The 17,500-nt window shown below is 39.5% G+C and overlaps 1 protein-coding gene across 5 annotated transcripts in view; it reads left to right on the top strand.

The window, feature by feature from the left end:
* Window positions 1-17,500, top strand: part of gpat2 (glycerol-3-phosphate acyltransferase 2, mitochondrial) — a 100,320-nt gene that overhangs the window by 8,161 nt on the left and 74,659 nt on the right. The gene's annotated exons all lie outside the window — the stretch shown is intronic.

The raw sequence follows: 17,500 nt of genomic DNA, 5'->3' as shown, positions 1-17,500 counted from the left end.
AGCAAATGCCCAATGTGTCTTTGCTTGCTTACTTGTGTGTACCATGCGTGTTTGTATCTATGCATCCGAGCCCATCATTTTTAATTCCCACCAGTGGGCATACTGGGGGCTCCACTGCCCTTGGAGTTGTTCTCAAGGCCTTGGTCGGGGGTCCACAGCTGTTGTATGGAAAATGTACTGAATATGTCACTTTGTTGCTATGTTACAAGGGACCATAGCAACAGTACACAGTCATCAGGATCACAGGGAGTGTTTTTCTGTAATCTGGGGAAAAACATCCTCTGAATTTTGAGTGTGGTCTGCTGAGAGTTTCTGTATGTGCATACACAATGATAGTTGAGTTACCATACATAAACCATATCTCTTTTGTAGGCGGAATTTGTGCTACTTTATGACACTGGTCATACATGTGTAACACTAAAAAGAAAGCCACCGGTGAACTTGATAGTACATTCAGGATGCGTCCCTCTTTCTCACTGTTAGCACCCTGACCAGACAGCGTGTGGTTTTTGCAGTGAGAAGTGTTGTTTTCCAGTTGTTTTCTACAGGCAGTAAGTGTTTGCGTGCTGCTCATGCAACCAGGGTTCCTCACATTTCAGATGCTCTGAGTTTTTCAAAACCTTGCGTTTTTGCAAGAGTGCTCTGAACCGCCCAGCATCACTTGCTGTTTTTCCGTTTATCCAGTCCAATCAGTTGAGAGGTGGGCCTTCACTTGGAAAGAGCGATCATGGAGGAGGAACTAGTGGTGGCTGTTGCTAGATACCTGAAGCTATATGACTTTACCAACCTCAGTAACCATTAGGGTTGCACATCTCTCTGTGATAAATGAGTCGATATGCATCTAGATACACAGGTTACGATTTGATTCAAAAATGATATCCTTTTATTACAGACCGATTCGATGCGAATCGATTCCATACAGTGTAAGAACGATACAATTCGATTCTATGATTAATATTTGTTGTAGATATTTTATATAATAAAGAAGCCAAGTCTATGAAAGTGACAGTACAATAGTTTCTTTTTAAATATGTAAAAGACTGGCACTGGCAAAAAAAAAAAAAACAGAACAACAAAATCACATGTCAATGTATTTATTTTTAGACGTGAACCAAAAAAAAGTCTGGCTGAATCGTTGGATGGGAACTCCAGAGGTAAAAGTAGCACAGAATAGTAACAACAAACTTTGTTCGAGCTTCTCTTCCTTCTTATAAAACCCAAAAACGGTCCACACCTTGGATTTTTGTTTCCCCGATACATTGAAAATCTTTCTCGGTGCATTATCACCTTCGGTCAGGCTGACGATTTCGTTCTCCACCTCCTCCACTTTCCGTGTCGTCCCTTGTTTATCACTCATGCTAATGCCAGCTAGGCAGCTATGGCGTTTCGCAGGCAGCCTCAGCTCTCGCGTTGTTTTAGAGACCTGGCGCGTGTGTAATGCCGCCAACCGATTCAAAGTCTCGCGATACCCGATCCATGACTCTATAACCGATTCATCTAGGAATTCATTGATAATTCGTATCGATTGAGGAGGCTGCTACTGATGCAGCTGTATCTCTCACTTGTTGAACCGAATATCCGGTCGCATTGGTTTATCGTTCACAACCCTAGTAACCATCATGTGAACAGAACACAGCAGGCCTGGAGGCAAAAAGTACAGGGCTTGGAGATTTCAGGTAAGGTGTTTTAATTCATTTAAACTGCAGTGTTAACTAGTGCTATTCAGGCCAGCTTGTGATCAGCAGACATTAGCTCACTTTCATTGTCAAACTTCAGTGTCTCCCTAGATAAGTGAAGATGGTGAACAGCAGATTATCAAACTCTCCTCCACTTTTCCTAGTGCCCTTGCAAAAATGCCCTCCACCTGCAGCTTAGTTCTGAGTTTAGGCAAGGCTAAGGACCGCTGACTTTATGGTTGCATAACAACAATTAAAAAAAAAAAGCACTGTACTGCTTTTGCTTTTGTTTTTTTTGTTTTTGTTTGGTTTTTTTCCAGTGTAGGCTTCAGCAAAAAAGGTAGGGGGCTGTGCCAGTGCCCTTTGTCTGATCAGGGCCTTAATATCCATGTGACCACTACTATTCTGATTACAACCGCAAACCTTGGACAGAGAATATGAATACAGCCTTAGTTTTTAGGATTTGTTTTAACCTAGTGGGATACAGTGTATTTGATTTGCATGTGGCACTTGCCTTATGTAGTGCTGTGCCTTGTGAGTGTCTTGTGTCAGAGGAAATGATGCAGTGATTCATGGCATCTGGGGGGCAATGATTGCATCTGTCTCCCTTTCTTATTAGCATTTTTCTACAGTGTGGTATTGTCTAAACTCTACTCGAGTCTACTTGACTCTACTTGACTCTACTTGCTTTTGGTACGAGGCCCTTCTTTCACTGCAGATAGTACCCCGTCAGTATGGCGTTGTTAGTATAGTGATGACACACAAAGTTATCATGACATCATCCTCAACATGACACACACATGAACTATGGATAATATGGGGGATACCAAACATAGGAACATCTGCATCTTCTCAGTTTGCCACAGTGTGGTTTGTGGGTTTCCATACTAAAAATATAGTACAATAAATGACTAAAATGTAACAGGCTGTAGTGAGCAGTGTATAGCTGCTTGGCTGTTTAAAAATGGCATGTTTGTTCAGAATATTTAGTCTAATAATGGTTACACATAAGTGACAATTCCCTCTGACAAGACAATAGTCTACAGTTTTTTCGTGTCACCTTTTGGTATTGTCTCATCTCGGTGTGATGTTACCAAAAAAAGCTCTAGGTAGTATCTACAACTTTTGCCTGATGGAAAACCAAAAAAGGTGTAATGTAGCGTTTATTTAGGAATCCTTTATAGGAAAGTGTTTGGATGCAAAATAAACAATGTTCGCCTGTTTGAGCAACCACCAAATATCAAGATGCCTGACTCAGTCTTGCTGTAAAGACGCGTTTGTTAAATTCCCATGAGGAAAGTTGCAGCTCATCTCTTCCTCTTCAGGAGTTTTGGGTTCCAGGTGTTATGTGCTGATTATGATACAGCGCCACCACATTGGCATAATGCTACATTTGCAGTTAGAAATCCAGTGAGTGAAACGTTAAAGAGAAAGAAAGAAGAAAACAAAAGAAAATACTGTTTTCCGAGACACTGGCCAGTTTTGTCTAGGGCTGGAGGCTCTCTATTTCTCGATGCAGGAAAAACCCAGGGAATGTCCTGTGTTTTCTTATCATTTAACATGCAAAAATAATTTTCATTCCCTCAGAATTTCATCAGCAAGATTGAAGACCCATTACAGAAACGTATCCAGTGACTTTAAGCCTGTAATCAAGAGGGTGTCTGTTTTTAATGACCACTTTAAAAAGGGTTAAATCCCACTCCCTGAGTCAAGTCTTAAATAATCTCAATTTAGTTGCTGGGTGAGTGTTATCTCAAAGAGCTGATTGTACCTCTGTCTGTGTTTATCCACCGCAGTCAACTGACACACTACCCCCACCCTCTCTCTCTCTCTCTCTCTCTCTCTCTCTCTCTCTCGCTCTTCCTGAGGATGTCACTGACTGCAGAACCACAGGAACAGGCTTGAGGGAAACTGTCTGAATTCTGTTCCTCTCTTTTCACTTTTGCCCTCTTTTTTTAATCTCCTGAAGCATATGCTCTCACACAAAGCTGGCATTCTCTCTCTTAACTGCTCATCGTGTCACACTTTAGCTTGCCAGAAGACAGTGGGTGGGCATCTATGGTCTTGTGGGTGCAGATGTATCTATAAGTATCTCTTTATCTTAACACCCGAAATCACCACTTCCACCATGTGCCATGATCCACCCCCCTGTCTCGCAAAACTTGTAAACAAGTATTCATCTAAAATTGTGCTAGTGGTAGAAAGGGTTCTTTGAAAAAAAAAAAAAAAAAAAAAAAAAAGGACAGAAAGCATTTGGCTCTGTTTCTCATTTCATTGGGTTATGTGCAAGGGTTAGTATGACGAAAAGACACAAAATCACAACAACATTTACCAGTGGTATTATGCATTAGTATACATGTTACGTAATTCTTTAAAAATGTTTCTACATCACTTTATATGTATTATTGCAGATCTATCAGCACGGTTGTGGATAGCAACCAATAAGTATTGTGGATTTGCAGCTCAGAATTACCAAAGAAATGTTTGTGGTCCTTCAGAAACAGTGATGCAGTTACGTAGTTTGTCCACCAGAGAGTAGTGACCAGTGTATTTTTGCCTTTTTTTGACAGCTGACATTGAAGAAGCAGTCAGGAAACAAGAGGAGAGAGAGGGGTGTGACATGCAACAAAGGTCCCAACCGTCAGCTACCACTGCGCTCTGTGTTTTGATCTACAAAATGAATGTCGGCTAACATATTGTCATGGGAAATTCTAAAATATTGGTATCGGAATCAGCTTCAAAAATCCACTATCGGTGTGGCTGCACGATGAATCATGCTTAAATTGCAGCTTTACTTCGTACATCACTGCATTGTAACTTTCTCTTGGTTTTATTGCTAAACTATGACCAACATGTGCGATTTTTATTTCTCTTATTGCATACAAATGTGATGGGTTTAACATCACAGATAATTATCAAAGGCACTAAAACTGAACCTTAAAGGCCAAACATGAGACTTGACAATTCGTGGCTTGTTTTGATCAGTTATGCAGTTGGATTTCAGCAGTTTATAAACAGCTGTTGTCCAGCCCTTTCTGTTGTCCAACATTGATGTAACAGTCAATGTTTAGAAAATTATACATTATTTCAGTGTAAAAGTAAAAGAGAATGTATTTAATATGTTTTATTTATAAAGAACTGTGAGAACTGTGAGAGAAAATTATTATAAAATAGTTTTTAAAAATAGTTTATCCATAACTGCATCCCTTCTAGCGAGGCTGGTTACATCAGCAGAGTATTCTTTCCAGCTGAACGTGTATAACACAGGTGTATGTAGACCCCTGGTACTTGGCTCTTCTGAACCGTCTCAGAGTGCATTTGAGAGGAGCCAAATCTGTACTGCGTCAAGGACTTGCTGACGTAAATTCACTTCCACACTGGTGGCCTCCGTGTACCAAAGGCCTTTGCGGGGCTTTGTTTGTGCATTGTCTGTGCCACTTCACATTGTAGTGCCTGCAGTAACATCACATCTGCATGATGTGAAGAGGCTTGTGGAGTGTTTATTTGTTTCAATATCCCTGCAGGAGTCTGCTTTTTAATAGCACATGAGCGGCTTCATACCTCCACCAAATTAACACTCTAGTGATGTTTTTATAATGTCTCTCATTCTGTCTCGCTGTTTTCAATTTTACTGTCCTCTTGTAACAACACTCTTTTCCATTTATCAATTTATTGCCTTCTCTCTCTCTCTCCCTGTTTCTGCTTCTGTGGAAGTCATCTCAACCCCTCTCTGTCTATCACTACTCTGGCCACTTGGGAGCTTGAGTGCATTTGTGAGGATGTTTATGCATATCACTGATAAATTGTTTGGCTTGATCTCAGAGAGCAGGCCTGCTGTTAGAATGGTTTATATGATCTGGTGTGTGGGGAAGCAAATTTTTCATTATTTTTATGTCATTAAAAAAATTCCCATGGGTTGGCTTTTCATTTATACAGTGTGTCCATAACTTTACACAGTAGCCCAACTGTATATAGGGCTGGTGGGTTGTAATATGCTGTCTTCTTTTCCTTGTGTGGATTAAACATGCACTCATGCATTTACACTATAAAGAAATATTTATGATTCCATTCATTATTGCTAAGCAACAAAACTTTTTATATATTGGTATTTACTGCTGACCCTGACATGAATGTCTAATTAAATAAAAACTCACATTGTTTCACAGAATGACACATCTCCGTTTGTAATTTTAAACTGTAGTTAAAAAATAAGACTAAAAATAACTTTGATTTGCCCTCGTTTGTTGCTGGATAATAGAGCTGTACTTCACCACTCTGTAGTCACAGCTGTTGTATCTAATGGTAGATTATTACAAAAACAGTTTTCTTCTATATTATAATCACATGATCCAGTTGTTCTTTTGTTTACATTCTTTCACTCACAATCATCCACCAAAGCACTAGTTACTGCCCTGGCATTGACATGTTATCCTTGTGGGGACATTCTTGCTGTATTCCCATGATGTTAATCAGCTGCTCTACAGGGCTCTCAACTTTGTGTTTGTGTGTGTGCATGCTTCAGTGGATACTTGTGTGAGTATACTAATGGCATTGTGCTAAGTGTCATGTCTAACCCCAAAGACTGTTTTTCATCTCTATTAGCTTGATGGTTGCTTTTTTCAGCCAAGTATCTGTTTTTCCTCTTATCACGCTACTGTAGGGCCAAATGTTTGTTTCCCAGCACTAAAAAATCAGACCTAAACAAGACTAGGTCAAATCCTAGTATATGGAAGGACTGCTTTTGATCAAATCCTGATTTTTTTTTTTTTTTTTTTTTAACTCGCTACGTTATCTCACAAACTCACCAAACACTTAAATTAAAGACAAAGACTGATTTCAGCAGTATTTACATGAAAAATATTCAGAGGGATCATAATTTTAATATTTATTCAGTGAAAATTTCTTTCAGTGAAAATGAATTGCAAAAATGACCATTCAAACTGAAATCGTGACTCATCTGAATACAACAGTGGGGCTAGCCCTAAAATCTTAAATGTCACTGACTGACTGACTGACTAAAACATTATTAAACAGAGGCAGTTAGAAATAAAGTCTGTTATGTTCTGGTGTTGCAAGTAAACACTTGCTCACTTGGTGTTGCGCGTGCCATTTGGGGTCACTCTTGCCGCCGTGGCCCGGGCTCGAGTCCGGCTTGTGGCGCTTTGCTGCAAGTCATACCCTCTCTCTCGCTCTACCCAACTTTCTCATTGGGAATTACTGACTGAAAAAAAGAAATACAGTCTGTATCTTCTAACTCTCTCACTGAGTGATTTTATAAGTAATTATGGCAGCACAGTCTTTGTTTTCAATTTATGTGTTTGGTGATTTTGTCAGACGACCTTGCAGTTATAAAATCAGCAATTGACCAAAGGCAGTCCAGCCATATACTTGGTTTTAACCCTGTTTGACAAATTTCAGTAAGGGTAACCGCAGATTTCCAATGCCTATTAGATGCTTAAACTGCCTGTCTGCTCAGCTAGTGAATAAGTGAATTAGTTTGAAAGAAATCTTGATTATGAGATCTGGTTAGTGACCAAAAAAATGAGATCTTGGATACAATGAGTCAAACTAAGCTTCTTTTGCTTGATTTCTCTGCTTACCTTTATGGACAACATAAAGAGCTCAGATATCTAGTAGAATCTTGGAGCAGAATCACTGCTTCTTTTATATTGACAGCAGCAGTTTGGATTATTCCTGGATGCCTCCCAGTGGAGTTATTGTGTGCAGGTCCAACTGGAAGCAAACCTAGAACATGCTGGAGAGATCACATATTATCTCTGGCATGGACACCTCATGATCCCCAAGGAATAGCTAGAGGAGAAGGTTGGGCAGAAGGACCTGCTGCCACCAGGATAAGGACCTGGATAAGCAGGGGGAAATAAATAGGTAGATGGATGGATGGGGCAGTCTTTTTGTTCCCAAGCCAGTCCTGGCTTATTGTTGTCTTCTTTAGACGAGGAAGCACAGTAGAAACAAAAAAGAACAAACATGGCCAGTAAATGGCTTTTTCTTAACTTTGTGCTTTTGTGCACCAGAATTATGCTCTCTAGGAGCTGAGCCAACTGTCCTTCTGTATTTAAGCATATAAGGAAAGTGTTGTTTGAGCGAATTGAAAACCAGACAGGTGACAAATTAAAGCAAACACCTGCTTAATGAGTGGACAAACATGACAAATACAGATGCTTTTATACAGGGAACGAAGGCTCTAAAAGTTTGATGATTGTGAAAATGATGTGAATCATGTGCTAGGCCTTAACAGTAAGAGCATTTGACAGTAAAGTAATTTTAATCAAAGTAAGTCACAACCCAGGAAAGCACAAAGAAGGCCTCAGGACCCTTCAAGAAAATAATAGACAGACATGGAACATTTTCACATTTGCTGCTGAATTGCTGTTTTTTATTTATGTTTCCTCATAGTGTTGTCCACCCCAGATTGGTTATCAAGAATTATTCCTTTGTTTAATCGCGCTGTCTGAGGAGCACTGGAATGCTGTCACAAAATGACTCTCCTGTCGCACATTTATAGCAGGTACAATATTACTTTTATGTTGTGGGCTTGTGCTGATTCATGGGGTATTAAAACATCTGAATTAAATAATATCAGTGATGTACTATAGTTCTGAATCATAGAGCATATTAAAATCAAATTAAATCTCTGAAATAGTTTTCAATGCAGTCACAACACTGTTCATTACAGATTTAATCATCAGCTATGTCTCAATTCACCAATCATTGCTCGCCTAGCAGCTCACAAGTGACAGACATCTAACTGCCACTAAGCTTGTTGTTATTTGATTTGATACAAATGAATTTTGAATTAGCTTTCAGCTTTTCGGTTTCTGAAGAGTATTTCTGTTCCAAACATTAGTCAAGTAAAGAGCAGGAAAAACAAGGGAGTATAATGCTGTACTGCCCTGCAACTAGGGGTCCTGAACAAGCTTTGCTTTGATTTTGGGCATTGCAAGGCAAAAATCTTAAAAGCAGTGCAGACAGTATTTTCAGTGGGGGGAGAACAAAAACTTAATTTGTGTGTAGTTTTGCCTTCATTCTGTGTATGTCATTTCGACATTAAACACTGATGTAATTTCATGGAAATTGGGCCTTTGTTAAAATTAAACTTCATTAGCCGTCTGGCTGCAGTCCAGGAATCAAACTGCCAGAATAAAAGACAGTTTTTTTTCTCGCTCTCTCTCTCTCTCTCTCTATCTCTCTAGCTCTCTCTCTTTCTCTCCTTCTCTCTTTCTGTTACACACATGCACGTTTTTTTTTTCTAATCCTGTTAGGACCCTCATTGACATTGCATTTCTTGGCTCCTACCTCACTAAATTATTCTATGACGTAAGATGACTCCGACTGTGGTGACAGCTTCACAAAAAGTATAAAGAACATAGCACTGGCTCAAACTGTAGCCCCAGTTTGTGGCACTCAAACATAGCTTCTGTAGTGTTTAGTGTAGCATTAGCAAGCATGATAAAACAACAAACGGTAACCTTGCAACTAAATAACTAACCCCAGCCCTTATTCTTAACCTTTAAATCATCACTACAATGGTTTAAAACTGAATTCACCCACACACACACACACACACACACACCAGCATGCACACATGCCACTTTAGTTTCAACCCTCAGAAAGGAAGAAATAACTTGAGCTGTAGCATCAGTGAGATGGATGAACACTGCAAGTTTTGGTCGGGATTCTGATGTTGTCCCTCATATACAGAGTGTGCTGAAGAAGCAGAAAGGCAGTGTGCTCACTGTCGAAAATCCTCCAGAAAGATATAGTTTTTCCAATTACTTGCTGTTGTCTTTTCTTTCTCGCTCTCTTTTTCCCTTGTACTGTTGTGATTAAGTTGGCTCAGAAATGTAATATCAGAACTTTTACTTAATTTGATTCTTTTGAGACAGAGGCTGCAGGCTAAAACCACTTTCTTTCAAATTGTAAATTGATGATTGTTCTTGGCATTTTTCATCCCAATAATTTTTTTAACATCTAATGGAGGAGCCATGGTGCAGTATGAACAGCCCAAGGTAGCGGTTTGTATTACATCTGTTTTCTATTGCAAGTTTTTTTCTGTATTTAGCGGCTATTATGAAAGCTTTTGACGGCAACTTATTATTCATAATATGCACAGGGTATCCTCTTGATTGCTTAGTTTCCTTTTTCTTATTAGATTTCCATCAGATTGATATTTAATGTGCAATTAAATATGCATCAGCAAGCTTCAGTGGCAGTGGCAATTTAACCATAATTCCAGCAGAATTCCTACTTTTTCTGCAGAGAAACGAATGTGAAATAGGGGTGTTTGTGGGATATATGAGTAGAGAGTAGAGTAGAGAAGGAGAGAAGCTGACACAGCACAGATTTAGTGAAGAGAGAGAGTGGCGAGGAGAGAGTAAGACAGTCAGGATGGGAGTAAATCAGACCTTGAGAAGAATGAGAAGCGGCAAGGACTCAGAGCAGGGATGGAGGGATGTTGATTGATTGGGGAATGACTAGTCTGTTGTTTATCAATGGAGTTAAGATGGTGTTAAGTAGCCTTATGCTGTGGTGAGGGAGAAGAATGAGACAGGCATAAGAGGGATGGGAGAGGGGATGAGAGGAAAAATAATTATGGTGAGGTGGAGGTTGGCAGCTTAGGGGTTTAAAGCGAGAGGCACATACTCAAGAGAATATTGACAATATGAAGTCAAGGCAGAGATAAAGTTGCCGGCCGATTATTGGGTACAAAGAACCAAATCTCCTGTAAGTTATTTTATAATGTATCCCTGTTCTCTAAAAACAAATGAATACACTGATTCCTAAATCTCAAAATAATCCTGACTTTCGCCCATTGTTTCTGCTGTATTGATTCCTGCAGATTTTGATGATCTGCTCACTTCTCTTCTTGTACCACCATGAGGTTGACATTTTTGGATATTTAGTAATATCTTGGCAGCTATTGGACATGAAATGTGGTACAGATATTGATGGTGCCCAGGTGTCCTACTAGTTTTTTTTTTTTTTTTTTTTCTAATTTTGAGAAAATATGTAGAATTTGAACTTCTGTCACTTTTTTGTGTTAAACAGGTTTAACACCATCAATGCCTTTGTGGAGAGACTGTATAAATGCACGTGCTGTTATCTTATGTGCCTCGAGTTTGAGTGTCGCCATTCAAAACAGCTGTGAGCACTTTTGCCCTAAGGCAGTACTGGACAACACCTTATTCAAACTGCATTGTTTCATGCTTCCCTCAAGCCTTAATGAGCACTTAGTGTTCAAGTCAAGTCTAATTAGTCTTGTTCACAGGGCTGTTGTTTGTCCACTGCTTTTCCCCTTCTCCCTTCATTGTGTTTCTTCTTTTAGCCTTTTTTATGCCTAAATCTGTCTTTCCTTATCTCTTGATTCTATCACATACATCTTTTTCAGAGAATGAGGGTACAGTGTTAAAAAAAAAAAAAAAAAAAAAAAAAGACATGCAATTTTAGGGCGTGTCAGCAAGTAACTGCAGATAAATCTTGTTTCCACAAACGACTGTCAGAAATGTAATGGAATTGGTCCTGTGATCCATTTCCAGCCCTCAGAGAGGCTTTAGCCTTTTGATCATAGAGATAACATCTCACTCTGTCTTCACAGAATACCAATGTCATACTTACCCTCGTATCTGGATGCAGCACTTCTACACTGATTCATTCAAGCCACAAAACTTTCTCTGCTGCTTCAGAGAACGAGAAAATCGTTAGTGAGGAAAGCAATGTGGTGCAGTGTGAGAGAGAACCTGGAAGGAAAGATGGGGGTTCAAGCCCCCTGTCTGAAACTCCCAGACTCTTTGTGAGTTTTCTAATGAAATAGGTGTTTCCCTTATTCTGCTGATATGAGAGCTGGAAATGAGTTCACTTGCGCATTTACATTCATATGGAACAAAGCAGTGGAAAACTAACAAACCTTTTCATCACATTTCCCATAATTTGACTGGGAACAAAGTGGTACAGATTTAATATACTCTGACCTGCTGACAGCAATAATTAAACAACTGATTGATCTTGATTAAGGATCACATTTAAACAAGTTATATCACTACAACACACAGGGTTAACTGGCATTAAAGGATCAGAAATAGGCTATGAAATATGGTGAGTGCATGTTCATATAAGTGCTTACAGGTGTAGATGGTTTTTTGTGCGTGTGAGCTGAGAGCACTGTGAATTATATGGAGTAGAAGACTCCAGGGTGTCTGCTAATTTATCATGTCAGGATGCAGTCATGAGGCTTTGCCTGCCTTCTAGGATTGTTTTGATCCAAAGAGTTCAGAGCATAATGTTGGATATTCATGATTAATTTATCAGAAGTCAGTGGGAAAACTTTAACTTTGAGTGTGTTTCACAGAAGAAATGGCAATAAATATGTAATACATCATATAAAAAACCCCTTTAGATATTCAATTTTGGTGCTGCTAATGGCTTGACTGCTTACAGTTTCGGGTTGTCATAAAAATGCAACATGTTTTCCAGCTTGTGAGTTTTTCAGTTGCACAGGAGTCAGAAATAGTGACTCTCAGAACATGTGATGTGAAATATTTGTCACTGTGAGTAAAGCTTTCAAGAAAAGTTGACATCTGAGCCCCACAGAGTAGGATGACCTAATCTTGGCCGACCAAAAGAACTAAAATCAGATTTTTGTTCTTACATCTTTGTCTTACTTCATGATCACAGTGAAATAGCTGTTTCCTACTTTATATCTGTTTGCGCTTACTTTGTCGTATAATGTATGTTCTACATGAAAAAAACTAAAGAAAACAAACCACATTACTTCCAAAGAAAGTGGAGAAATACATTAAACCAAAGGTCTTAATTTTATTCAGTGTCAACTTTTAAGTTTAATGTGAATTTGCAAATACGTAGAGCAACAAAGCTTAGTGATAGAGGGATTTTACACATCAAAGTCTGTTTACAGGTCTAAAGCTTTTTGTGGCCCCAGAAGGAGCTGCACAAAATTGAGATGAATTCTTGATTAAGTCTGATAAGCGTCAGTTGGGGCTGAAGACTTCACGTTTGAAAAAAAAAAAATTTAAATCAAGGGGTGTAGAATTTGAAATGAGTGAGCTTTCCGGCTAGCGGCTCATGGCTACATTATGCCGCTAGCATAACACGCTCAAATCTCTGACTGAATGGGGTGTTATGGGTAATGTTGGTGACAGATTTTGACAATGTAGAATAACGTGGAGCTATCTGTGACTCCAACAGTGCTGTAGAAGTCAGCGCTATGTGAGATTTCGGTTGGGCCTTCGGCATAGCACAATTTCACATTTTGAAATCCCTTGGTGTAGAGACTGAGGCGTAATTTAAGTGTCACCAGTGTTACCCAGGCACCAACCATAGCGCCGTCATGCTACAGTTAGTGTATTTACGTGTGACTTTGCAGCATAGCATCAGGTGACACACTCCAGCTCTAGCAGCCACTCAGGCCTGTGTGTTGTCTGCACCACCTGCCATGTACTCCCATTCCTGAGGCTGTGCACGGCTCTGCATATCTGCAACCCCTGCGACAGTGCCAGTCTCTGTGTGGCTCTGGACTAATGGTTTCCTTTGAATCATAAATTAGACTTGAAAGCAGGGTGGCAAAGAGCACATGATTGAGGACTGAGAGGTACAGAGAGAGCTTGATAGATTTTTCTATCATTAATACAGATTGTCTTGTCATAGTGCCTCTATCATGTAAGCTGATTATATTGATTTTGTCTGTCACTCAAGTATTTTACCAGAGTGTTGCCTTCGTTGTGTATGCTTGTCTGTGCCTGCTGTAGAGAATTACCCAGGTCACACAAGGGTCTGTCAGAGGACTTTGCCTGTAATTAAAGACTGTGTGGCAGCAGCATGTTTCCCATTAGGCCACCAATATCACATCCCAGCCATGTGAATCAGCTCTAGCAGTCTGACGCTCTTCAGAGCTTTCCATAAGCGGCAGCTGCTGGCCAAAGAGCAGTACTGCTCGTTTGAGTCTAGCTGACTATTTATTACATTATTTTTGGTTTTAATAGAATTTTTTTGAGTAGCAAGTTGCAATTCGCTATGCGAGTACATTATACTCTACATTATACTCATTATAATCTGCCTCTGCTTCAAAACAATGTGAACATGATGATAGAGAAAAGTGTCTGTATCAGCCCCGCCCCCTCATGCACTATTTAAACGTATGTTTGTGTTTACATCCTGCCAAGTAAAGTGCATAGAGTCGTCTTCAGTGTTTAACAATTATTAGCAAAGTAACTAATGACAGAACACATTAAGAATGACATCGATTGCACAGACAGGGGACATCCTCATTATACGGGCTACATCAGAAAACATCGGTAGCAGCGACTTGACGATTGAGCAGCGAGCATTAAAAAGTCCACTCAAAGGGCTGTATTTTCCATATCCAACACACAGATGCTCATGGGGTAAATGAATGAACAAATTAATGAATTATCTTTATTTACATTGTACTTTTTACAGCAGAGTGATTTCTAAGAGGCATCACGAGTGCACAAAGCCAGCAATGTTGTCAAAGTAACAGGCTTATATCATATGTGGAAAATGTAGCGATGCTTCAGCCTCACACTGTAATTTTTACAAATATATCATAATAAAATATGATGTAATGGAACTTGCTGTAGTAATACATTTTTGCACATCATACATTTTTATCCAGGGTTTATATTTTTGGTTATCGTTTCATGGACTTATGTGCTCCTGCTCCTGGTGTGTTTCAAAGTGAAGGTCACTCAAAAGGAAGGTAGAGGGTAGTGGTTTTTTAAAGACGAAAACTGTCACTCACTTGATCAAAATTATTAGAATGAATACATTCCTAATTAAAGTTTTGAATTGCTTTAATTTTAGCTGAATGTTTGAAAGAATATTTCAATGCACAAGAAGCCTGATTGTCCTTGACAATAAGTTGCTACATGTTTACAGTCATGTAGGCAAATTAATTCAAATGCAATAATTGATATTGGTGTATATAATAGAATAGTGTATAGCATTAAAATGTGCCAGAAGAAGAAGACTTTGAGCTTTTACAGCCAAACTTTTCTGGGTTCATGCCCTCAGATCCCCCTAGCAGGCTACTTGTTCCCACTGGCTGGCTACTCCATATCCTTGTGGAAGCCCCACTGTTTGATCGGTTTAATGGAGTTTAACAGAAACGCTTAGGCTAATTGTCCACATCCCCTGTTTAGATTTGCCTGTAGCAGTCACACTCTAAAGCAGAAACAGTGATCAACTAGTTACAACAGATTAGAAGAATTAAATGTTCACTAATCTTCAGGTTGATTTGTACATTGCTTACGAGTAAAGAAAAAAATTGTATGCCTTCTGAGTTGTCATGAATTAATTCACCCTGGGTGAAGACTTGGTACACAGATACAGGATGCAGATGTCTTATTGATTGCCTTTAGGGAGATGATAAGGAGCTGCACCCCAGTCTGCGGTACATGACAACCAATGTACCACAGATGTTTTTCAGAAAGTACAATTTCTTCTCTGATAATACTCTTTCTTATGCTTATCCCTCACCATGTCTGTCTCACATGCTCCTTTGTTTTCCCTCCCTGTCTTTGTTACTAAGCTTGCTGTGTTCCCTCTCTCCAGACCCCACTCTGTCTCCAGTCACTATTGTCTGTATTGATACCAAGGGTGCTTCAACGGCTGATTTGAAGGGCTTAATATTAATGAGGACAAAATGACACAACTTCTACATACAGTACTGTGACATAGTTGGATGTGTTGTGAGTGCCGGCTGGAGGCAAAGAGGGGATGAGGTTCCCTCCTGTACACCTGTTCTGAGGCAGATTAATTGGCTCAGGCCGGGCCCACTCATTTACACTCCGTGGTTTTGGTGGGCAAAGTTTATGTGCGACTGGATGAGGAGGGGGATTTGTTCCTTTCTGTCATGCCAGCTGGCGTACATGTCCCAAGTCAGGTTAATTATATCTGGACAGGTGGAAGTGTGATCACTCAGTGATACATGGGTAGAGCATCATGAAGACAGTGAGAGATGTGTTGGAGAATGATTTGTCACTGTGGTGAAAAACACAGTTTAAAGCCTTTTTAGTGGCTCATTTTCCACAGATACTCTTAGCCTCATGCCACACAGTTTAAGACATTTCAGTGGGTCTGTGTGGTTAATTGTGTGTGTGTGTGTGTGTGTGTGTGTGTGTGTGTGTGTGTGTGTGTGTGTGTGTGTGTGTGTTCTTTTGCATTTGAAGTAGATTTCTCTTTAAAGACCAACATTTTTTCAGTACAATTCCCTGGACTAATGATGTAAAGCATAATAAAATCTCAAATTCCTCTTTCAAGCTCAGGGTCAGTTATATGGTTTTAATAAATTTTTATGACCTGCAAGACAAAAATGTGTCTGAAACATCCACTTTTGTAGGATTTTGTATGTATTACAGTCAGGCCTTGCGTCAAGAGGTCAGAGGGTAGAGATCACCCCACCTATCTATTGTTGGCTGTTCAGTGGGGTTGACCGTTCAGTGGGATCAAGCACTACAACTCCCCCAACTCCCCACCACTCTATATCTCTCTTTCTCACAAACACATTGACCCCTCTGTGAATAGCCCCTCCTCTCCGTGCACACTTGAAATCAAAACATGATCATGCAAGGGAGGAAGAACTGTCATTGGCATTGAATTGTTGTTTACAGAGAAGAACTAGTCAACCGCTTGTGCAAGTGGATAACATTAATGTTTATCCTTTACCTCTGATGCTGGATGTTTGTTCCCTCAATCCACATGAATATTGAAAAAGGTTTGACTCAAAGGGCTCCTGAGACTCTGTTCTGCAGAGGTGCCAAGACAGTCTGGACCAAAGGTATTAGCATAACAGAGTATCTAGATACCTAAGAAAATACACATGGGAAAGCTGAACAGTCTGACCAGTGTGATTAGCCATACACTGAATTTGTTTCATATATTTCCAAGCTACAGTGGGCACTGCTGTGGCAGCTAAAGCAGCAAAAGGCTTGGGGAGCAATAGCTTTCAACTAAACAGAGTACTGTCATTCACTTTAATAGTCAGTTTCCGCACAGACAGAGTAGTGAAGTCTGCACACTAATGCATCTGATTCTGTTGTTCATGTTTCTTAACTGGGCTGGACATCGGCCTGACATCTGCAGACAGCTTTCTAACGTGAAGCAGAATGTCCACACTGCTCAGTTTGACTGTCAGTGGCTTTGTTACTTCCTTGCCAGACACAAACAAGAGAGCGCAGATCAGTGTGCAGAATCGTAATAACGTAATCGTAATAAAATTGTAATAACTCAATTTTCACAATGTAGATATTTTATACCATGCAAAAACATGAACCTAAACTATACCTATTTGAACTAAAGCTGAAGTGATAAGCTGATTTATCATTTTATTGATTTATTGAATAGACAGAAAAGTCGTCTTTAACATTTTTGACAATCAATTAATTGTTTGATTATGGTAAGTGAAAATATCAAACACTCTCTGGTTCCAGCTTCTCTAATGTGTGGATTTGCTGCCTAGCTTTCTCTGTTTTATATAAAAAGAATATGTCTAGGTTTTGAAACATTAGTTTGAAAAAAAACCCAAGACATTTGATTATGCCACCTTTGCCTTCAAGAGATGTTGATGGAAATTTTTCACTATATTTTATTTTATTTTTTACATTTTAGGTTTTCATAGGTGATTGTAGTTTGTTTGTGACATTTGATGTCTGCCCTTCAAAGTGAGCTACTTGGCCAGGCTCTTGACCTTTTTGGGTCTGTTGGCACAAAAGTCATTTTTTGTTTTTCAACCTGTCATGATGTGTAGACTGACAACTTAAAGTTACAGT

This window comes from Trachinotus anak, unplaced genomic scaffold (assembly GCF_046630095.1).
Source record: "Trachinotus anak isolate AG129_WGS33_773 ecotype Australia unplaced genomic scaffold, CSIRO_AGI_Tana_v1 ptg000008l, whole genome shotgun sequence".
NCBI lineage: Eukaryota > Metazoa > Chordata > Actinopteri > Carangiformes > Carangidae > Trachinotus > Trachinotus anak.
Note: the sequence above shows the minus strand (reverse complement) of the source record. Positions and strands in the feature narration are given on the sequence as shown.